At 36.7% G+C, this 24373-nt stretch overlaps 1 protein-coding gene across 1 annotated transcript in view; it reads right to left on the bottom strand.

Annotated features, from left to right (window-relative positions):
* Positions 1–24373, bottom strand: part of MTA3 (metastasis associated 1 family member 3) — a 591413-nt gene that overhangs the window by 32605 nt on the left and 534435 nt on the right. Inside the window, exons 29-30 of the mRNA XM_085219339.1 lie at positions 12583–12692; positions 7721–7835 (exon numbers count right to left, since the gene is read on the bottom strand). The gene's annotated coding sequence lies outside the window, so the exon portion shown is untranslated. The remainder of the gene's footprint in view (positions 1–7720; positions 7836–12582; positions 12693–24373) is intronic.

The following is a 24373-nucleotide window of genomic DNA, read 5'->3' as shown; positions in this document are numbered from 1 at the left end:
ATCTAAACCAGTCCCTATATCAGGAGCTAAAATATATACCACAGAATACAAAGTGCATCTTATTGGTTCTCAGGAAAGACTACCTAAATTTTAATTGTAACTTTATTTAATAATAGCCCTCCAGCACACATTAAACACCCTTGTTTCCAGCCCCTATAATTTATTACCTTAATAGAAAATATTATTTTTGCCTGACATCAGTTTTTTTTTTTTTTTTTATGATTTTTGTTTGTTTGTTTTGTTATTAGTTCCTGAGTAGGAAATAACATAGAGTAGGATTTTTCTCAAAAGGAACAGAATAATATCCCTCCCTCACTGCCTGTGGGCAGCAAAGATGAACCAAGTCTTCAAATGGGAAGTGAATAGATAGAACAATATGACATATATAATAGAGACTACACACACATAATTTTCTTTGAAACTGTGATTGAGATGAGATTCTTCTGGGTAGCTAAGGATTTATGAGTACAGACACAGACAGACAAAAAATTGGGCAGGATCTAGAAGATTGGAAACATATTACCAAAAGACTTTTCTGACTAAAATTTCAGTCGAGTTTATCTGGTCCCTACAGCAAGTTATAACAGGAATCAAAACATTATTTAGAGGTGTTTTTTCATTATTTGACTCATCTGGGTGTTGACAATATTTCAGTATTGCCTATGGGAAATGGCCCAAATCATGGAATGAAATTCAAAGTGCTGGGACTTTGATTTGGCTCGGCATTTGATAATGACTGCAAGCAGAGAAAAATTTTATCAGGATTGCTTGCTACACAGTCATCAAAAATTATTTACTTTAACCAGAGAATATTTTGTAGCTATACATTTTTCTTTCAGACAGACTTCTGTAACTCTGTAACTTCATTATAGTTACTTTCGTGACATAAAAAACATTTATTAAACAAGCTAGACATTGGCCTAGACTCATTTTCATTTAAAACGTACATACAGAATAGTGATTTGATATGGTAAACACTTATACATCTTATATCCTTTCCACTGGGTCAATTAATGTGGTCATTGGATGCTACTTGCCCTTTAAGCCAATTCTGAGAAAGAGCAGAGCAAAGCCAGGCTGCAGTAAAAGACATTCTGCAAGGATGCTGGGCACTTAGGTCATATGTTAGAGCTCCAAAACCTTTCTTAATATACTGCAGATGTTGCTAAGCTTTGACTTTTTTTTTAAGCCATGTTTTCATTTACTATTTAGGTGGTCACTGTGTTACAGTGCTGCCAAGAAAGCCTTCGAATCTGCTAACAGTTTAAGAAGGGAATTAATTGTATTAACTCTTAGAGAAGTAACTGAAAAGAGTGAAAGGGTCAGAACATTAATTGCAGGCCTTCTGTCCTGAAATTGGAAGTTAAACCAACAGATAAGTCACAGTTCATCTACCTCAGCAAACAGTTTTTTATTTGTGAGCTGAAATTGTCACTACTGCTTGACCTACTGAGAAATTTTTGCTGGAAGAAAAGAGCTGATACAACGAGGGTCTCCAGAGCTAGCCTCAAAACACATGTTCCAGAGAGCCTGAAAAAATACTACCTTCAAATAAAGGCTCATAAATACTTCATTTCCCTTGTTCCCCAGCCTTTTCAGACTGAGAAAGATATCTGCTTACTCTGGCATTTTTGCATTCAGCCCTCAGCCTTCAGAACAATGTTACAGTTTTAAGGAGAGAGAAGACTTGTGCATTCAGAAGGCACAAAACACTGTGTCAAATTCTCATTCTTGCTCTCAGTGTTAGATCTGTCGCTGGATTTTTGTCTCTAACTGCAAGTGCTTCCAAAATGTCTTAAACTTGAATTTAAGAGAACATTTAATGTACTCGACATATTGGGGCACTACTGACACACAAGCTGCTATCACCGCTCTTCTGTACAGCCAAGCCAGTCCCCAGAGGCTATGGCTACTGTTGCTGAAGTGACATTCACTTGAGAGGAACTAAATCAAATATAGATAACCTGAGCAAACACTGAAGGGATCATTAGAAAATTAACATCCCCCCAGAAAGCTGCTGGAAGTTTATTGCTCCTAGTCCTGTTAATACGGTAAGCTACTGGGCTTATTCTTCTAAATAATTATGGTAGTTTTTCTACTTTTTTTTTTTTTTTTTTTTTAAATAGGGACAGGAGCAGAAGGGAGATGGACAGACCCACCCTCTGACCCAGAGGTACACACCACTGAATATATGTTCATACTTCACTATTAGAATTCTTACAGATGTAGATTTGAGGTCTGCTGTGCCACAAACTCTGCCTTTGACTCTATCCAATTAAAAGTAGGAACTTTCTACCTAAAAGCCAGTTTGCTGGGGTTTTTTTCTTCTTTTTTTCTTCTTTTTTTTTTTTTTAATTTTTTTAAATAGTGGTTGAAAAATCAGCAAAGAGAGAAGTAATCAAGTCCTGATATTGAAAATAGAAACAAATAGTACCTATCAAGCCAACAAGAGAGGTCATAAACTTAAATATCTTGCTCATTTAGTAAGAAACTGAGAATAATTTTCATATTAATAAAGACATTAGCTGCAGTCCAAATCAATACATGAATTATTCACACATGAGAGATAAATTTTTCTGCCATTTCTAAAACTTAGATAAGTGTTAATTCAGTGTATAAAACAGTACTGGAAAATACCAGGTTTTCTAACTATATTTATCTGCCTTAGTCATGTAAGTTCATCATAGCACTAAAGGTGAAAGAAATACCAATACAAGAGTGTTCTATGTCAAATCTCAAACCACTAATACGAAAGAGCGCAATTTATCAGATCCAAAGGAAAACACTATCTCACAGAGTCCAAACTACTACTATTCATTACATACCTAAAGGCTACTGATCAATAGACAGCACTATGCTCTTTCGTTCAATAGGTTCAAGCTCAACTGATTTTCATGGCTTCTTGAATGCTTTTATAACTAACAAGGCATGGTCCACACAGTGCTTTGTCACTGATTTGCAAATAATCTAATAAAATGATAGTAATAAATCACGAGCATCATTAATAAATCACCAACAAGCAAAGCAGCACACTGAAAGCAACATGAAAACGCAGATATTCCTCCAAATACTTCGGTAGGTAAACAAGCTAAATACATACTACCAGTTAAGATATGCAAGTTCAATTCATAGTAAATATATACATCCAAACTTCTACAGGTTTTCTGTTATAGTTGGCAAACTCTGCTTCTATGTTTCTTCAGAGCAGTTTCATGGAGAAAAATAAAAGAGAGAAAAGGAAAAAAAACCCAAAAAACAGAGGGGAAACAAAACTACTTAAGCAAACATATGTTTGGAGGACAAAAATATAAACCAGTCTGGTGATCCTTATGCTGTTAAAATCGCATTTTATGCCTATTTACTTTATCATTTTGTACCTCATAAATACCTACAGTAGTTAAAACTGTCAGTGATGTCACTTCAAAGAGCACTGCCTCTAGGAACAAATTCTTTGAGGTTTGTTCTAGCCACAGTGTGGTTGAGGTTATCACAGTACCTCTTTAAATCGAGAATCTAGTTGGCGTAAATCCATGAAAAGCACATACACTTTCAAATACAAAATTCAAGATTAATTTACTTACCCTTCAGGTATGGATTTACTGAAAGCTGGACATTTGGTGTGGTAACAAAATTTCAGAGTTCATAGAAAAATCCACCTCCAAGATACATATGGCAAAAGCAAAGCAGTTATTTTGACTCTAACATCACTACAAAAATGCATAAGCTTAACAAGCATTTACTTGAGATAGAATTCTAGAAACACAAATTTGTAGCTATCACACAAGTTAACTGGCTGAGGTTAACACTAGACTTCTAAAGTTATTTAAAGTACTTCCTGCTATAGTAAATACAAGGCCTAGTTACTTAATTTGCACCATTTTGAATTTAAAACCAAAAGGTTCAAGCAGTGTCCTTTGCTAGTAGTTCCAAAATTTAAAATAGGAGTGTTAAAATTATAAAGGGAACTCCACCTCTCTGGAATTCCTGTCCTGACCAAAGCTTCTTGCAAATGTCACAAAAAAGTTTTTTTTTTTCCCCTCAAGATTTCAGTTCAATATTTTAAGACTTGTTCTGATAAGACAAGCATCTGAAATCTCAAACATGAATGCAAATTAAATTCCAATTTAAATCTTTAGGTTCTCTCAACCACTTTTCTGATGACCCTTGAGCAAACATGTTTGTGTCAGTGGCTTGAGGCAAAATACATAATTACAGTGAACACTAAAACCACCTCTCCTCCCACAAAGTTTAGAAACAAAGTTTGATTCAATACTAACAGCCATAGAAAAGAAATAAATAAGGTGGTGGCTAATACCAAAGTGAATAATGACTTTCCATTTGAAGACCAGAAGAAAATCTGCTGCTGGAAAAATCAGATCACTGCCCACATTAATTCTTCAGTTGTTTTCTCTTTTAGCATTAAAACAAGAAACCAAAAATTTAATCTAATTTTTATAGCTTCTCTCAGTGGAATACAGAATAAAACAAAACCAATGATCTGATTTTTTTCTTTGGTAATGTGCAAAAGAATAGGAAAGTATGAAACAAAACCCAAATCCATTCTCTCAAATAAAACATATAAAAAAATCACCAAAAAAGAAAAGCACTTTAATGTAGGACAGAATTTAGGGCCAGGAGCTGCCTCTGATCCATAAGGCTTTTGTTTTTCTTTTCCAGGTTAGTTTTAAGATCCTTCTGGGGTTTGCTATGTACGTGGGCCAGTGTCTGTGAGGATGCCAGCGAAATATGAAAAGGTCTAAGGAACAAGCCATTGAAAGCCATAACTCCTGAGTTCTTTTCTGCTTGTTTTGGAGCTGTGGTAGGTGTTTCCCATTTTTAGCCTTCACACCTTTGTTATGTTTGGGTCACACATTAGAAATATTCCAAATGCTGTGGATGGAGACTTCCTCTTGGCCCAAAGAAGAAAAGGTTTTCATCTCCTATGGATTTCCCCTCTGCAGATCAGGACACTTCATCCACCCATATAAGGCTCAGTTTTGTGGTTCTGGTGTTGATGCTTCCACTGACTGCCAGTGCCTGGAACTCAAGTCTAAGCCTTCTTTGAGAAAAAAAGACAAAATTGGCAAATGCTTTCTAACTCAATGGACCTTTTAATTTAGACTTATAAAAACCTCTTGCCATTGCCACTTGGAAGTCAAGAGTAAGTAATGCTTAGCAAAAGAGGTCCATGGCTTAGCCTGACCTTTGCCTGCAGGAGTGACCCCATGGCTCAGCAGAAGACTGTCTGCCCCATCTGCAGCAGTGAAAACCATCAGTCACAGACCCTCCACCTCTCCTCGTCACTCCAAGTCAAGAGACAAATCATAATTCATTTCAGCACAAAACATTGCTCACCCTCTCACATTCACTGAAAAGCTTGCAATTCATGTTTTAAAATGGTATTCATTATAACTGCTTACAAAAAAAAAATTGTGAAGCAGTGACCACACCAACACTAGATCTCTTCCATGAAAAATATGGGCTTAAAAATGAAAAGAGTCTGTGTGGTGATTGCCTGCATCTGGTAGACTGTTGTCTGGCTTAGATTCACCCACGGCATCACTGCAGAGATAAAACTCTCTACAAAGCCACGGTGTCAAGTATTAGATTGCTTATAACCTTCTGCAGCCATACAAAGCAGCATAACACCTGACAATGCTATCTGGCCATCTATTTTGTAAAATATATACCATAACAAGCATAACACATAACAAAAGAAACCATAACAAGGGTAAACTCTACAAGTACTGGAAAAGAAGTTCAGAGGCACAGAATGATTTGGAGATGTCAGTACACACACTGCCTGCTGTGGCTAATGTGGGCTTGCTCAGTAGGGGTTGATTCTAATATCTCCATTTCACTTTCAAAACACATTTGGTGTTTTAAATGTTTCCTCTTAGTCTTCACTATGTTCATGTCTTATAGAAGAAAAGGCTAAAAAGCCTAAAAGAATGTTATAAATCAGAGGAAAGTATGATTTTATTTTCCAATCCTGTTGCTGTAACTGGCATGACTGCCTTGTGTTTACTTACCTCTAAAATAAGATAACAACATATATTAATTAAATAACAGCGCCTCTTGTTTCTTTCCTACATTTTCGTATTTCCTGTCTTTACATCTTTCCATCTCCTATTTTTGCTTTTTAATCATTTTATTTTCTACTCCATTTCTGCCCACAATTATTTTTCCATCTTTTTCCCTTTGCTACTACCTTTTCGTCTTCCATATTAGTCTCATTTTTATCTCTACATACCTGACTACCAGACCTTTTACTATACTGTCCTCTTTAATTTTTCCTTTTTCTCATTCCATTTTTTTTGCTGACTTTTTTAAAAGCTCTGTCTCTTTCCCACTTTCCACTTTCTTCTTCCACTGATGTGTTTTAGAAAACTATTTCACTCTCAATGTATTCTCTTTTACTCTGAGGCAGATTAGTTCAAAGTGCTGTTCTATTTCTGGAAAAAAAAAAAGCTAGACAAAACTTAATGGAAAGATGAAGAACATAGAGATGAAAAATACTAGGTTATCTTTGCAGAAGTTACCTTGTCTAAATTAAAATCTGTTCTTCTTGTGTTTCTTGTAATCTTTTGTTTTTGAGTCAGTCTGCAGGATCCCAAACAGGACCCTAACTAGGATCCTGAAAATATCTTATAATTCACAGAGATACAACACTAGTGCTTTCTTAGGGGTGTTTCCTACTATTTCAGTCACAATCGAAATCTGAAATCGGAAACATTTGTGGAATATAGTTATCTAGAGTGAAAGATTGTTTAGAACAGTGATAATTTTTACATATACTTTGGAGAAACTATGAAACTGAGCTATATTTACAGCTATATTCCTTCCTAAGGACAACAGTAAACTGTATTTGTGGCTGTTACAAACTCCAGAACGTAAGAGCAGGCACAGAAATGCTAATGCATCCTTGATATGCTTTCTTTCTGCCTCCCATTTTGGCTCTCTGTCATTCAGTTCCTTTAATAACATTTCACAAATATTTGCATTTTGAGCAATGATAGGTAATCATCAAATATTTGATGGGTAGCATTAATTCTTCAAAGTGATAAGCCATCTGTTTTCTTGACAGATTGTAGTTCATCTCAGGTAGCAGAGAAGACAATGCAAGAATCTGCAGTTCCTACAGGATCTTACCCCTATTGGACACTTCTGAGGTTGTCTCCTTTTGGTAACAGGTATCCTATAGTGTCCTATCACCTTCTTCCCAGCTTGATACCTACAGCATCATAGGACAATGACCTATAAGAGTCCTAACAGACTATCCATCCTTAACTCTCTTCCTGTGAACAGGAACACCTCCCACTAGATTAGATTAACCAAATCCCAATCCCATCTGGCCTTGAACACTGCCAAAGACGGTGTACCCTATACTGACTTGAAGCATCTCATCTGAGTTTCACTGATGTAGTAACCAAGGAAATTCAATAGCTGTAAAATGCCACACAAAGCAGAGACCACCGAGGGCCTTTTGTCTTGTGTAGTGGAGCTGGCTTGTAAAATCACAGCCATTTCCCCAAACAGCTGTTAAACCCACAGACATCAAATTCTGCTCTACATTATGTTTCCTTCCTTAGAGGGTGCTGAGCAGCTGCCTGCACTTGGCATGAAAAGGGCTTCTCCCTCCCTCTATTTGTTTAAAGCCCACAAGAACCAAGCCTCATGAAAATGCATGCATGGGGGTGGGGAAAGAATACAGACCAACCTGCTGGGTCCTCGCTCCTGACTGTCCACGTGTTTGGCCTCACACTCACAATTGGTCTTGGGTAGCAGTATTCCCAGCCAAGCTAAAGTTCTTCAAAGTCACAGAGAGGATCCATCTGGAGACAAGAAATTTTTCAGTGTTCACTCTTAGAGAAATTATGATTGGTCACACGTGCAAGCAATAATGAAATAATTTCAGGATTTATTCACCACCTACTAAAGTCCTAGTTTTGATGTTAACTTGACTGAGATGAAAATTTAACAGTAGTATGGAAATATGCAGTAATTTGAATTCCTTCCTTATTTCCCACTTCCCCACAACAAGCATGTAATTTTAGCACTTATGTACAACTTTAAATACAGTGGTCCTAAGAACCACCCTGGCAAAGGCTGTGACAGGTACTTACTGACACTGGATGATGCAGAGATCAAAGTGGATTCTGAGAAGGATTAGACAATTTGGAGTTGATAGATTTTTTTTATAGTTATTAAATACACTGATTAAGATGAGTCTATTTCAGAAACTTTCTCAACTGCTGACAGGATCTAGAAGGAAGCTTGGAAGGGAACATAGAGTATGTTCTCTGGTGAAGTATCATGCAACATCAGCAAAAGGATATGGGGCCAGATGGACTGTTGGTCAGACATAGCTCTGCGTCTAGGGAGAAGAAATCAATTAGCCTTTTGTTTGTTTATCATCTTCCTCTATTCACTGCCATTTTAGATTGCATTCTCTTCTTGCTCTGGGTGTGGGAAAGGTTTTATTATCAGCACGGGGTTATCAGTTCTCTATCAGTTAGCTATCAAAGGGTATCGCTCAAGGGGCAGAACCTTTGATGGAGGTAACAGGGCTTTACCAGCAGATTATGTAAGATAACAGTGATGTATGCAAGGTTAAGCCCAAAGAGTTTTCTCAGAAGTAGATAGTGAGTTTAATTTAAAAATTCCTGCATGTTTTTCCTCCTAAATACAGGGAAATAAAGTTACATGACACTATTGAATTTAAATTCCCAATACTGAAAGGAATGAAAGTTTTTGCAGAAGCTATTAAAAGTTTGTCACTATATGTCTGTCATTATACCTGCTGATATTACATGGTTGGTTTGTTAATATAACTAGCTCACCAACAGCATTCACATTAATTTTCACTTTTTACTATGTAACGTTAGTTACATATTTATTAGCCAGCCAGGCCATTTTTAGTAGTGTTATAGGAACAAAGTGTATATTACACAGCAGAACTGGGCTGCACCTGCAGCTGACCATTTCTATATTTATGGCTGTCTGACATCTGTAATAAATGGCAAATGGAAAATATTTGTTTTTTCTTTGGCTTAGTTGATTTTTTTTTCTTTTTTTTTTTCTTCATGTTTTAAAAATAAAAGTGAAGTGAAATACTTGGCATTAATTAGAGGCTTAAAATATCTGCTAGTCTCTTGCCAAGGTGCCCTGAAGGATCGGATCCATAGAGCAGAGCTCAGGAAAGAACTAGTTAGCCAACCTCAACTTTTACTGGAAAACTTGACTGGAAGAGCCCATATTACATTACAATTTAATTTGTAATCATATCCAGCCCCTTCAAGTCTCAGGAACTACAGTCTTTCATTGTGTAATTTTAAGATGAATAATTTACCATGTATTCTTAACAGATGGTTGGATTTTTGCAAACTTTACAGCAATCTCATAGACTTCAAAGTCAAATGAAACGTCTTCATGCAGTAATGTTTATCTCACAGATGTCACTGAATTATAATCAACATGTAGAGTCTATTTTTTCTCCTCCCTTACTCCCACCAATGATGCAACAGTTTCAGTCATAATACAAAGAAATCCACTGAAATGCAATAGAAATTCAGGCTGAAACTATTCCAAAGCAGTTTGTTGTGCAAAAATTCTTATCACGTAGATATCTGCTTTTCAGTTTAAATGTAGAAGTATTTATATAACTAATCGCTAATAAACCCAACTGAAAAGATACCATGATAAAGAGCAGGATTTCAACAAAATAAGATCAGATTGCTCGCTCTGCATACTCACAGATAAAGTAATTACATATTGAGGTAGACTCTTCGGAGCATGTAGCAATCAGAGCCAAACCAAAGTCATTTGAAACAAAGCTGGAGACACGGACAGCAGTCTGGTAACAATGAAACTGTCACTCAGGCCGTGGTCTCTTTTTGACTTGGATAAATATTTTTATTTTATTTTGAGGCATACTAGATCAGGTATAAACAGAATTTTGTCCGTGTTTTAAGGAAAAACTATGCTAAATCAATTTGATTGGTTTCTTTTTTTTTCTTATATTCGGTCAGATTTCTCAAATAAATCAAAATTTAATCTGTTGGCTCTTACCTGATTCATGAAATAGGGAAAACTGACTGTGAAAAAAAGCCATAATGAGCATGGCTTTCATGAGGAGAAACATGATGGCTTGGTGCTACTGTTGTTTCATAAATAACTCTGCTTTGTATGACACTACCTTTGGTAAGCCTCAGAAAAATGTACTTCAGGGAGGCTGGATGGAAGTTTCTTCATGCTGCTAGAAAGAACCCAAAACGCTTGAACTGAATGGAATTTCACATCAGTTCTGCAGTATCTGCTATTAAAATGAATGTTCCAAACCTCAGTGTTTGGTTTAAAATTACCAAGAAATATTCTTCCCAGGGGCATAACTAGGGAGATTTCCTATTCCCACATTCTTCTGCTATTCATCAAAGAGCTTTGTAACCTACTGACAGGGCATATATCACCCTCTATATAGCTGCTGATACTACAGAGATTGCAGGTTAATGTCACCATCAGAGTCTTTCAATCACACTGTGATTTAGAAATAAGTGAAATAATAAGGAGCAGAAGTCAAACTACAAGTCCATATTAATTGCTCCTCAAAGTTAGGAAATCTTGTGTTTATCCTTGTGTTCTTCACTGTAATAAAAGATATTGACTGACAAAGATCTGGCTGGATTTTAACCTCAACTGCTCATAACCTGCATTTTTACTTACTGCTGTAGTTTGTACCTTCATCTGAGAGCTTTTATTGTCATTTTAATACATGAGAAAAGTATCACTTTCCATCAGCTTCCTTTTCATAACTTCACTAAATGTTTCCCTATGGTGTGTCTGCAGCATGGTATGAGTATTTGATCGACAAGGTAGTACCAAAGCTAATCATAATTTAATGAATGGAAATTTTGCCTTTAGCTCATCCTGATGGTGTTGATAGTAGGGGTGGTTCTTTCTTACCTTTTTGTTGTTGTTAAGGATATCCTTGTGGGTGCAATTAAACCGGTGCCAAATTACCTGAAATAATTTGTGGTTATTAAACAAACCACTCTATGATGTGGAAAGTGCATTGTTCACTGGCATTCCATAGGCTAGCATCTTTATTTATTTATTTATTTATTTTCAGGAAAAAAAATGTAGTAACTAATCTCTGAAAAAAATGCTTTGTGTATGCTTTCTCTTGGGTGGTGGAAGAAAAGACTAAGCTATATCACAAAACTGCACATATGATCTACAGCTGGCAAGTCACATTACAATTAAACAAAAATGACCTCATGACTTATAAAAGCTGTTTAAAGAGACATCACTTGCAATGCTAACTATAGCAGTTGATGAAAAGACAAGATGCAAACCATCATCCTATGTCCCTGACACTGAATGATTTAGAAGTGCTGTGTTTGTGTAGTCAAAGTCATCACTGGCATTTGTTTCTGTGCGTGTGTATTTGTTTGCTTACGTAATGGTTTTTGTTTCTTTTAAAAATTGTAGAGTTGAACTAATAAACTATATTATCTTCTATCATAAAACTTACTTTTCTTGTTCTTTCAGTGCATAACGATTCCATGTCTGTATTCATAAGCTTTCTCCACCAGTTATACATGACGGTTGCTTATGGTTCCTACTGTTTGGTCTTTTGATTATTTAGCTATCAAATTTGTTATTCCCAAGGGTTTTAGCATTTCCACTGTATTCACTGAGGAACTCTATACCCACTAATTAACATTAGCTAGGGCAAACTGAGGCATGTATATTTTGGCCAATCATCTACATATCAGAACTAATGTATTGGTCTTAACCACATGTAGCTCTACAAGCATCAATAGCATGAGGTTAATATAAAACTGACATAAATGAGAAAAAAACTAAAAGCATGTGTTATTCTGTGGTAACTCTGGGGCAACTCCATTAGCACCAGTTGTCTGAATTGGGCTTATTCTAGCACGGAGGAGAATTTTAAAAGTGTCCCACTCTATCTTATTTGACTGCTTGATAAAAGTAACTGAAAAATCCCAGCTCGTCTGACAGATTCTTTTGACATTTCCCATAGGAAATGCTTATTTTAACAGTCAATACCTTTCCTAGATACTTGTCAATCTGTTTGGCCAAACAGCATTTACCCAGTCAGCAAATTAAGATGTAAAAGAAGCATATGGGGACATCTTCAGGTACTTTCTTTTCACAAACAATGTACAAGGCTTAATTTTCCTACCAGGAAGTTATAGCATCTACTGAGATTTCAAAACATGATTAGTTTCAGAGGCTTGTGTTTTTTAAAAACCTGTAATTCAAAATAAAGTTATAAACGTTGCAATCACTCCATGCCTGAAATCTGGAGAAACCTGGTTACTGCTGCCTCTTTGGGGAAAGAATGGGACCCTTTAGATTTTTACTGATAAGGTATGAATAACATTCTCATAAAGCTCAAAGATTGCCCAGATATACACATTTAAAATAATTATGGTAATTAAATAGAGTTGCAAGCAGCTATAGCTCGAGGCAACGCCAGTTAAATGTAAAGAGAAAACATCTTCTGCATATGTTTGTGATTTATGTAATTACATGCTTCTACAAGCTACTCACCATTTATTGGCAAACAGCCATCTCTTCTTTCATTACAATTTAGCCACAGTAACATACTTCGTCTGTTTGAAAAGCTCCAGTTAATAATGCCACCGAGGATGCATACAACACTGTAGAGTGAATGTGAAAAAATTAGATGTCATTTGGTTGCATGTTAAAAATAGCCTTTGTTGGCATGCTATTGACGTAAATCATGAATGACTCCATTTTAGACAACTAAATTACACCTTGTGTCAGTGAGAAATGAATAAAACCCAAGGTGTGTTTCATGTATGAGATTATGTGTTTGGTCTTGAGAACTACCATTTTTCTAAACGTAGTAATTTTTGAAAATTAATTTGTACTGAGCCATTCTGGGGCAAGTCCTTACCAAATCCAGTAGAAAGATAGCAAATTAAAATGTTACCTGAACAAAAACAGATTTAAAACTTAAGGGCTCTCCCAGGGTGCAGGCTCCTCTCCAACAGATTCACAGACAAATGTTTTCCCTAATATTTCAGAGATCAAGCCTCTGTACTTAGACACTATAATCTTTAGTCAAAATCCAATTAAATTTTTCAAGGAGATAAAAAGAAAAATGAAAATAATGTTTATATCTATATACACTTCATATTTTACCAGATTTTCTTATTTCTTACTATTCCCAATCAAGCCTGAGTTCACAAGATGACTGTTGTGGAAGTTTTTCTTCAGAATAAAAGGCACCAGGCTCTTGTTCCTTTATATATTATATTCTCTTAGCTAAAATAGTTTCATCACAAACAATTGATTTTGAAGTTCCTTGTAGAGTCTAGTTTGTTTGCACGAAAGGGCTCTGCTAGCTTCAAGTACAATAACAGGAATACAAATAAACAAAAATATATATGGTCACCAGATAGAGACAATGTGCTTGTAAATTTGCTGTGCCTGTAAGATTACATACATTTCTTAATAAATCCAGTATTTTGCTTATGCAACAGTTTTTGCATTTAGATGCGCAATTATATATTGAACTACTTAACATTTGTCAGAGTTGCTATTATGGAAAATATTTGCAAGTATATATGTGTATATACATATATGTTCAACTGCTCACAGATTAGTATTTAAGTACACAGTTAAAAGATACCTTAAATACATGAAATTCACTGTTTGCATACTCTACACTAACGTGCGATGTCTGAGAATCGAAAACACAGTTCTGCTATGCCAAAATACTCAATGAACATATCATGAATATTTAGACATTTCCATCATCCCAATGCCAATACGTTCTTATTTGCAATGTACTTCCTGACTCCTCACTGAATCAGACATAAAAAAAATTGTGGTCTGGAATCCTTACCAATCTCTGACCCTTCCCCACTGCTGGAAGTGAGAAAGCTTAGCAGACAGGGCATTAAAAGACAAGGATCTCTGTCTCGCCTTGAAAGGCTATGATCCGAAGCTACAAAAAAAAAACAAAAACAAAAAACAAAAAACAAACAAAAAAAACCCAACAGTTCTATTCTCATTACTAAACTCCACAATAGTTCTATAGACTCGATCTGTCTCTTCTGCTCATCCTGTAGTTATTCTTTTAGAAAGTATAGGAACTTCTACTGATAATATGAAAATTTCCCCACAAAATCATCAATGCTCTCCAGTTTAGAGTATTTACCCAAGAAAAGGAAGAGCCAAATCCTTGTTCTAAATCACCTTGGACTTCAGATTTGCACCTAAATCTTTGATATTCTGGTACCAAGAATATCCAGTCAAAATTTGCATATTAACATTGGGAAAACCTAACCAAAACCCTTTAGTTAAAGTAATTTCTTAATAGTTGTTCTTATTTCTGTAACTTGTAAATATTTTCCAAAACACAGACTGAGTTGGAAAACATCCAGTCCAAAGGTGATGCTGACTTCTTTATTTCAGCCTACAGGTGAACATGCTGCAGCCCAGACAGGACTTGATTAAGGAAGATTCTGGAAGCAGCATGAAGGCATAAGTGGAGTGAGCCACAGCTTACAGGCCCCCTATCTGTGGGCGTAGTAGTCACTTTTATAGTCATGACAATGTTCTATACTGAGCTTAGACAGTAAGACCAGAAACAAGTTATATTGTTCTGCACATTTTATATCAAAAAGCCATAAGCATCATCACCCAAGACTAAAGCATTTGGTAGCACAACTTACTTCTTCCTGTGTGCTTTTACAGCACAATACAGCTTTAGTAAGTGACTGAGCTCACAAGCGCTGATACAATAAAAGAGATACCAGAAGTCACAACAAATTTAATTGGAGTCAAATCTATAACACGTGCTTGAAATATTTGTACTCCTCATCTGCTAGCTAGCAGAACATGATCTGTTACTTAAGATTTCCTGGTGCTGTAAGGGCTCAGATGTGCCACAGTAACAGCTTTTCCTGTGACACTACAGAACACTGCAAGGATAGGGATCTGGTGTACGTAGAGGCCACGGCAACACAACACAGCACAATCACCACCTTAGAACCTATGGAAAAAAGAACAACTGCAAATGTGACTTCCAAATATACTGAGAGAATTAGGAATGCTGAACTCTCCTAAACCCTTGCTGGAGTAAAGAAGAATAAGGTTTCGTGACTTCTTTCTGTGATTCTATGATCTTTCTCTAAATCTGTTAGAGAAGAGAAAGTGATGAATAAGAGTGAAATTATGACAGATCAAAGTCTCCGTGAATATCATAAGCAGTTCCTAACAAACGTGGCCATCTCTACTTCCAATCTGAGGGGAAGTTTCTATGTGAGGAGCCTGGAAGGTGAAGGAACATTCCGTGTGTCTCTGACTGGCTTCCAAATTGTGGAGGCATCAGAGACTGCCAGGGCCATATCTCACAGGCCCTAAGTGATCTATTGTTAGAGACCATTCATGGGTGGATTTTGAGTGCAGGACACAATGAGGGACTGGTAGCCTTGAGGGCACAATGCCATGGTTTCATCTCTGTTGTGGCAAAAGAAAGGCAATTACGTTAATTTTGCTTTTCTATTTGACTTTGGTCTGCTATGACATTTTACTAAATCTCTGGGGATTGGAGTAATCAGGAACTTCTGGTAAATTAAGAAAGTAGATAAATAGAGACTTTTTAAAAGGCATTTCCCCATCATTCTCTGAAAAGGAAAGCAGGTGTTTGGCTCAAAGGGACTTGTTCTCTTGACAGTGCAGTGAGTGAGTAAAACTGCATTGTCCCCTAAAGCAAAGATAAATAACTTCAGAAAACATGAGAACTGAGCCCTTGGTGAGGAGCTGAATTGGGTGTCCACCCTCTTGAACTAATTTATAACACTGAAGATGTCAAATGACATGCTGAATGAAGAAATGATTTGTGACTTAGAAAAGATTAGCAGAGGCTTGGCCAAAGGCAACTCTATCTTGATAGAAGTGATCGACTGCCAAAATAAAGACTGCTATTAAGATTCTCATCTGGGAAAAGTGGGAGAGCTGTATTTTCCAACTGTGCTCTCAGTTATCCATAGACTTTGCCAGTCTATGTAGCCAGGATGAAAGCGTGCCAAGCTTAGCCTATCCACTGCGTGCCCTTCGGAAGGGCACAGGAAACTTAAGAAAAGTTTTCAGTACTTTAAGTACATCAAAAACAAAATAGCATTGGCAGTCTGACTTTAGAGTAGGCAGCAAACAGGCATCTAGCTTTAGGCACTAGGCATGATGTGAAATCTTACAATAGACATTGTTTAAAACCTGTATGCATGTGCTTACTTATCTGCACAGCTTCCTCACCTTATTCTTCTAAAGAACCCTAATTTGTACAATCAGAGCTTGTAATTCTCATGGGAGAGGCACCAATGTCACAGTCAGTTTACACAACTCAAAACATCCATGACAAACTACACATTCCTGTTTAAACTGGTATTATCAGTCACTGAACACACAACTAATTCCTGAGTGAGTTTGTCACCTTTGGGGCCAACTCCTCAGAGCGCACAAATATGTAGCTACACTGCTCTATGTTAGCAGTGGATCAGCCTGTTGGGTCAAGGCTTTTGGATGCTTTGTGTCAGCCACATGTTCTCCTGCAATTAGAACAGCAAAGAGACATTACAACAGAGTGTAGAAAGACATCCTGCAATTTAAGTTTCAAGGTGCAGAGAAAAGATGTCAGCAGCGATACCACACTGCCAGCTGTGTGATGTGGTGATTCTCTATCTATGGCAAAAAAAGAAAAAAAGAAAAAGAAAAAAAGTTAATATTTTAAAGTTAAAGATCTCATCTAACATTTCCAGTTTACAGGGCTGCAATTCAGCCAAGAGCAACAAGTTGCACACTAGAGGAATTTAGCTTTTGACCTGATTAGATGCTGGAATCATCCAGTTCCATTTTATGTGTGAAACTTCACACAGATTTAATTATTGAAGCCCTGAAGAAAAAGGCTGGAGGTGCTACAGAGCTGGCAGGTGTGAAAAAGTCAGGTATTGGCTCCTTACATTACTCCCCACCTCAGAAATCATATACACTTTCATGAGAAAATTTTCTAAAGGTGTAAGGCAGAGGAAAGAGAGAGATTTGATATCTGAATCCTGCTTGCGACAATGAAAATCCCCTCTTTGTCTGGGGTTAGCAAAGTACTTGAGAACACAATGAAACAAAGATTTTAATTATGATATTTGGGAAATTACTCACAAAGATCTTGTTATTGCTGTTGAGAGAAACTCATTTTCTAATGAAATTGAACAATAGTACAGAGAAAGGTAATTAGTGTGAAAGTTGTACAGGATAGAAGGAAATTCTCAGAGTGAAATGCACTCAAGTCAAAAATACAAAGTAGTCTCGATACAAAAGTGCTGACTGCCTCATACTACATGACTGGAGAATAAAAAACCTAGTTCCCCCTCTTCAGAAAGGGGAAAGAGTAATATGAGCAACCACAGAACTCAGCCTGGACTGTTATTCAGTAACAAAAAAGAGCCTAGGAAGAAGAATTAAGGTTAAAATAAGACTAATTGAATGTAAAAAGAAAACAGAATAAAATACACCTGAGGCATGCCAAAGGTAGATGTAATACACTACCCTTGCAGCACTCTGATGAAGTACTTCTGTCTGCACAAAGAAGGAAATCAGCTTTCATGAAATCATTAGGAACATTTTCAAAGGAAGAAATCAGTTTATTATGAAAATGGTGAGTTTAAGTACCAGTATTTTATTACATTTAAAAAACCTCAAGGACAATTGATCATATAAAAAAGTCAATTGAAGAACTGAAAGGTTATTAGATGTGCACCTCAAAGGCTATCAGGCTGGAACAGAATGTATTTAATACTTTCATTAACGAAGTTGGTAACAAGCAACATAAGTGTGCTCTCCAACAAAGGCTGGTGACCACAAAGAGCCAGGGAGCCCAGTCCATGTAGGAGCGTTGCACAGGCATGATCTTAACAGAGTTTAGCTGCATAGACTGCAGTCTTATATCAACAACAGAAAAACAGACTTTCTTTTACAAGCCAAGACCATGATTTACGCAACAAAGTAGGAAAGTGAGCATGGTATTTTATTTGATCACAGTCAGCACTTACAGAGGCAAATGCAATTTCAGGAGGCTTCAGGCAAGGTACAAAAGGGAATTATTAAAACTCCTGCACCATGCCCTGGTACTAATTCACCTGAGGCTGTGCATATAAATTCTCATCACTGACATTTATGAAAGGTAAACTCAGACTGGAAAATGTACAAAGAAGGACAATTCCAATGATAAGAGTATTGGATAGCCTGTCTAACAAGAGACAAGTAAGGGAACTTGGCTTATTAGCTCAACAAAATGTAGGCCAAGAAGGACTTGAATGTACTCAATTATTTCATCTGCTCTAGGCAGCACAGTGAGCAAAGAGCATGGCACAGCTCTCAATGTAACTGGAAACTAGGGGAAAATCCCCAATTGTTGTGGCAGTATGCTTCCTGTGCAGCTTGCTAGGGCTGTGCAAGCAAGATGCTGTCTGTTTTACCATGAAAGGCATTATATTTATAAACAAGATTGCAGTAATGTTCTTGTCTGCTGCAGTGAAGCAACTGGATTGGTGAGCCATAGCTCTCATTTTTCTTAGAGACTACCATACTACCAAAACATAGCCAGGGCTGTGGTCTGAGATCTTCGGCTCCAGCACCAAGCATCACTTGCTACCCAGTGTGCCAGAACAGAAGCAGCAGAAGTCAAGAGATGGAGCAGATCTCTGAAGAAACCCATAATACACATCAGATCATAGTATCTGATGCCAGAACCCCCAGCTATATCTGTTGATATAAACTGAACACAATTGCTCTCATGGACTTTGGCTGTGCTGTTAAGATCAGCACAAAACCTTTCCTTTACTGATTCTGATGTATTTTCCCTTCCTTGCCTTTCTCCTCCATCATTTTAAACCGATCTCTTAATCTCTCATTTGAAGCACATTATCAGTAGCATTAGTGCTTTTGATTTCATGTTTGACGTCGTCATTTTCTTCTGACATATGAGATCAGAGGTTATAAAGTGCAAAAGGAGAAAGGAGAAAGTTTAGCATTGAAATCAATGTACAGAACAAACACTTAAGCAGTGTAATTTTGTAATCCAAACGGCTGACTCAGACTCAATCACTGACCATTGTGAAGGAGGCATTATAAGACTTTCTAATACTAAGAATAATTATTTGCACCAATATGAGAAAACCTGCTGTAGTTATAGTATTGTAGAAGCACTTATCTTACTAAACTGCTGTTTCATGGCCTCACTGGAAGAAGCGTACGAATTCTAGCTGTAGTCTACTCTAGCAGGCTTACAAATTTACTGAAGATGATAACAAGTACAAAAGGCAGTGCAACGACTCTCATTACAAACAGAGCAGCCCAAATATTTCTATTCTCTTAAACTTTTTCCAGGACCTAAAAAGCCCTCCTCAAAAGAGTTGTTGCATTGTTTTGCCTGTGCTTTTCAGAAAAGGGCCTAGTGGGAATGAATGAGGGCAAAGAATGCTCAGGGTTGGCTTGGTTCAAAGTATGATTCAGAGGTCCTGCTAAACTCAAGGCACAAATCTTTATCCAGTTATTCGCTTTAACCACTGGTTACATATGATCCCATAGAATTACTATGGTGCTAAGTTAAAGGGGCTTAGCTTAATTATATATTCAAAACTATTGCAGCCTTTGAAACGTTATTGTTTTATTCAGAAAGAGGATTAAGGAGAAGTTACTATTCTTTGCACTGTTTCAAATACAGTGGAAAGCTGCTTCAAAGCATCAAAACCCTGCCTCAAGCCCCCGCCCCGTTTTGTACTCTACTAACTGTCCCGAGGTCCTTTGCACATACATAGATTCTATATGATAAAGAATGAGCTATAGAATAATATACTTGTTTCCTATTATTACAGTGTTTGCTGTAAGTGTGGCATTGTTACTTTTACAATGTACATAGCCTTTATGGAGAAGTGTGTTTCATTTCTTTTCCTAAGACAAGTAAAGATAGAGAGAACAATGAATAGAAATGGAAGATTAATAGCAGAAATTTTAAAATAATCTGACAATTTTCACACAATCCTAGGTTAAACTCAAGGAGGTTAGACTCCTACAGTACATCTAGATGATCTGAATTTGCTAATTAACAAACATCATAAGCAATGTACATGGCTTATGGTACTCTAGTAATATGCAGTTTACATCTTTGAATGAAATAGGAACACAGAGTGCAAGTTTAGTTACAAGCAATGAAAAGTGAAGTTGCATTTTCAGGATTTGTGCTTCCAGAAAACGTAGAATTTCATACATTATAGATTATGGAGAAACTTCTGTATTTTCTCAAAGAGGTCAAGTGGAAAATGTACACATAACTAACAATCTAAAAAGTCAAAACACTTCAGGAGATGTGTTATGCTGCATATTATTCACATATTGTGAATATAAAAACTCAAATGACTACTCTTTCTGAAAAAATCCCTCTCTTAGTTCTACCCATTTTTTAGCAAATTAGAGCCATTTCTGTCAGTGTAAAGCACATAATATAAGAAAGTGTTAAGTGGGGCTTACATTAATTTTAGTATATTTTCTTCTGAACTTTTCTCTGCTAAGACTGTGTTCTAGAAACAGAAATATGAGTAATAAAACTGATAATAGACAAAAAGAAACAGTCTGCAGTGTTTCTCTTCGTATTTTGGCAATGCTTCAGTTTAAAATACTTCCTTTAATGTCTTTAGCAATGCCCAGGAAAGATTTTAGTTCTAGCTTTAAAACTTTCCTAACTTCAAGACAGACAAAAAGTAGATCTTCAACTAAATCTATCCAGATTGGATTTTTTTTCCCCACAAATCACTGGGGTTATTTCTGTTTTGAACTTTTATGGTGGAGGACTTAAAACCTATCTGGGCAAATAAGTAAATAGCATATTGCTCAGTAACACCATGATCTCCAAACTTAAATAGCATTACACATCTGGAATTTGGGTGATTTTTTTTTTTCTTTCCATTTTTTCCCCCTTTTATTTTTTTTAAGATGCTGTGCCAACAGTGCCATAAGTCATTGGTTAAAAAAAGTTTAAGATGTACAAAAATGGTTTGCTATGTTTTGTTTTTCTGGCAGAATCGGAAAGAATAATTTGTAGCTTAATTTTGGAACACCATATTTAGTACTCTTTTTAAAAGGTGCAAAACCTGCTTCCCCACAAAAAAGCTTCATTCCTCTGCAAATGGCAACACGTCACTTATTTCTTTTCAGAAACAATCAGCCATAGACATACGTATATAAGTAGGCTTCTCTGAAAGTAATGCATGCTATATATTTCCAAAGAAACTACGACATACAAAGAGCACGAGCACTAATTGATAGAGCAAATTCTCAGCTACAAAATACTATTTTTCAACACAGGCACTATTTGCTATGCATTTTCACCAGCAATGAACAAGAGCCTGTATGACATTCCCTTAAGAATCTGCATCAGCAGAGGTGATCTGCTGTCAGCACTGCTGAAATGCACCACTCACCGTCTCGTTGTGCTCACATCCACTGTTTGGTCTCCAGAAACATTCAGCAAGCCTTGATGAATGTCAATGGCTGCCATTTTTTTCTGCATGTAGGAATTCAGTTCCACTTCTTTACTTCATACACACTTCCATGTCAGACGCCATTCTATCAGACAGCCGCTCTGCTGCCATCCATCACATGGCAACAACGTGTAATGGGATAGTGGGGGGAAGGTTAAATTCTCTACTGCCATAACACCACCATTTGCCTCTGACAATGTGGGCTAACATCATGAAATAGGAGGTATTAATTTTGGAGTAGCCCTTGTATATTCTCTCTATATAATTACATTATACATACATTATTAAATACAACATACAATGTATATATATATATATACACATCATATACATACTTATGTGTGTGTATATATCTATATCTATATACACATAACACGTTAACTTTTGATTTTAAGGGAAAATACTTTTAAAACAGCCAAGAATTTCATAAGCTTTCACTATACAATACCAAATCTGCGCTTCAAGCAAGAACAGCACTAGAACTAATGTCTTGATTTGTAGAAAGGAAAAAGGAATCTCCCCCACATTGTTGGGAATGTGACACGTGGGCTGAATAATCTTGTCTCCCTCTAATAAAAGGTACTCATACTCAAACCTTTATTATCAGCTAGTTGGCTGTCAATATTTAGAAAATGGAGGATATTTTTACTGGCGTTCTTTTGTTGGGAACAGTTAAACAGTTGGCAGCCTTTTAAAGTTTTAATTTTGATTTAATGCTGTCTTGTATCTAACTTATGACAGAATATCAAAGAAATGTGCTTGAGGAACCCATTCTGACAATATCAAGACATTGCATCTAACTTTACAATATGCTAATGATTTGCAGACAACTTCTCCTTCTTTGTTTATTATGCAAGGAAGTGGCTGTCTTCTCATGGGACACTAGACCATCTGTTATGCAGTCAGACAATATCAGCAACAGAGCTGTTCTGTTAGATTGAAAATGGCAAGACCTTGTTTTCTAGTATTGTTTCCTATATCATGCAATAATGATTGACAATACTTACTCAAACTGAATCCAAGTCATGCTAGAAAGGTAAAAATGTACAGGGCATAACTACAAGAAATGAAAACACAAGACAACTGACAAACTAGTAATTCTACTGCGGTGCTGTGAATTTACTAACACTGCTTAGCAATGTATCTTAACTACATAACAATAGTCTAACTGAAGGAAATAATTCATTTATCAGTTAAGATATATTTATAAATCACAGCAGAACAAGACTTTTAATAGAGGGTCACCCATAGCTAAAGTCATGAAAGAGAAGAGTTTTTTGGCAGCAACTGAGGTTGCAAAAGCTCAAATGTCTTGAGAGTTGACCCGCAATCCCTCTGGGAAACATCACTGCCTCAAAATAAATCTTTTTCTCCATTTTCAGGAAGGAGAATGCAGTGAGGAAAGCAAAGATGACTAGACTTCATAAGTACTATTTTCTTTTTGTGAGAGTGGGAAAATTATCCTCTCTGTAATTCAGGACATTGGTAAAATAGCAACACTGGTACCACTTTTAATGAGAATTATGGGGGATTGCATTAAAAATCTAGAGGTGGCAAGATATTGGTAATGGATTACACAAGTATTGGAGATGGATTTATAGTAGATGTCATGAAGATAACATCTTTTTTGCAGCAGAGAAAGAAAGAAAAAGATGATGTGAGATCAACTCTGTAAGGACCTAATTTAAGAAACATCTGATCAAAGGCTTGTTGATTCCTATCTAGAATCATGTTTTATCTTGTGCTTAAATGCTTTTCTTAATAGCGATGTTTTTCTGAATAAGTCTCACATTTAACTTAAAAGGCTTAGAAAGAACAGCCCAAAATACATCTAACTTAACATAACTCTCCAATCTAATCTCTTCAGAGGAGCATGGGTGCAGGCAGCCAGCTGTTACTGAAAACTGTCACTCTTCTAACTTTGAGTGCTCTGAGTACTCAAAAGTTTGTGGGAAATGAAGGTAAGATGAATGCTTTCTATTTCTCAAAATAGTCAGTGCAGGAAAGACTAAGATCTGATCCTATTCTCCTGAAACACTTAGTCCAACTGATGGTAATTGCTCAAAGGGAAGTTAGCGTTAAGTAGAAGAAGCCCAGGCCAGTGTGCATTATCTGATCTCGATGCAATCTCTTACAGCATTTACATACAAGTAAATACAAACAAGTACAAGTACATACAAACAGTGAAGCTAGAAGAACTAACTTACGAAGATAGGACTATATATATATATATATTTTTTTTTCCTTTTTTTCTGCAGGGCTTTGAAAGCAAAGCTGGAGAAAACTTCAAGAATATAAGTACAGTATTCAAAGGGAGGTGGGCTGGGAGCTCTCATCAACAGCAGGGGCATAATCACCATTTATGAGCTGTGATGTGATGGTCTTTGTGTTGCAGAATTTCAGCTAATAAATTAAAATCAAAGTCACATGGTAGTTAGAACCCAACAAGTACTGAACAATGAAAAGAACAAGTAACTTTCCTGGGTCCTCTTCCTTCTTCCACTACAGACACTCTGTTTCTGCTTTCTTGTTTCCAGCCACAGTGCAACTCCCTGACTTTTTCAGTTGGGGCAATTCCCAAAGCATAGAGCACAACATCCCTTGAGTGTAATGAAGAGGAAGACAAATAAACAGAATCACAGAATCGTAGGGGTTGGAAGGGACCTCTAGAGATCATTGAGACCAACCCCCCTGCCAAAGCAGGTTCCCTACACCAGGTCGCACAGGTAGGCGTCCAGGCAAGACTTGAATATCTCCAGAGAAGGAGACTCCACAAC

This window comes from Meleagris gallopavo, chromosome 2 (genome assembly GCF_905368555.1).
Source record: "Meleagris gallopavo chromosome 2, MGAL_WU_HG_1.1, whole genome shotgun sequence".
Taxonomy (NCBI): domain Eukaryota; kingdom Metazoa; phylum Chordata; class Aves; order Galliformes; family Phasianidae; genus Meleagris; species Meleagris gallopavo.
The sequence above is the reverse complement of the archived record's forward strand: the minus strand, read 5'-3'. Positions and strand labels throughout refer to the sequence as shown.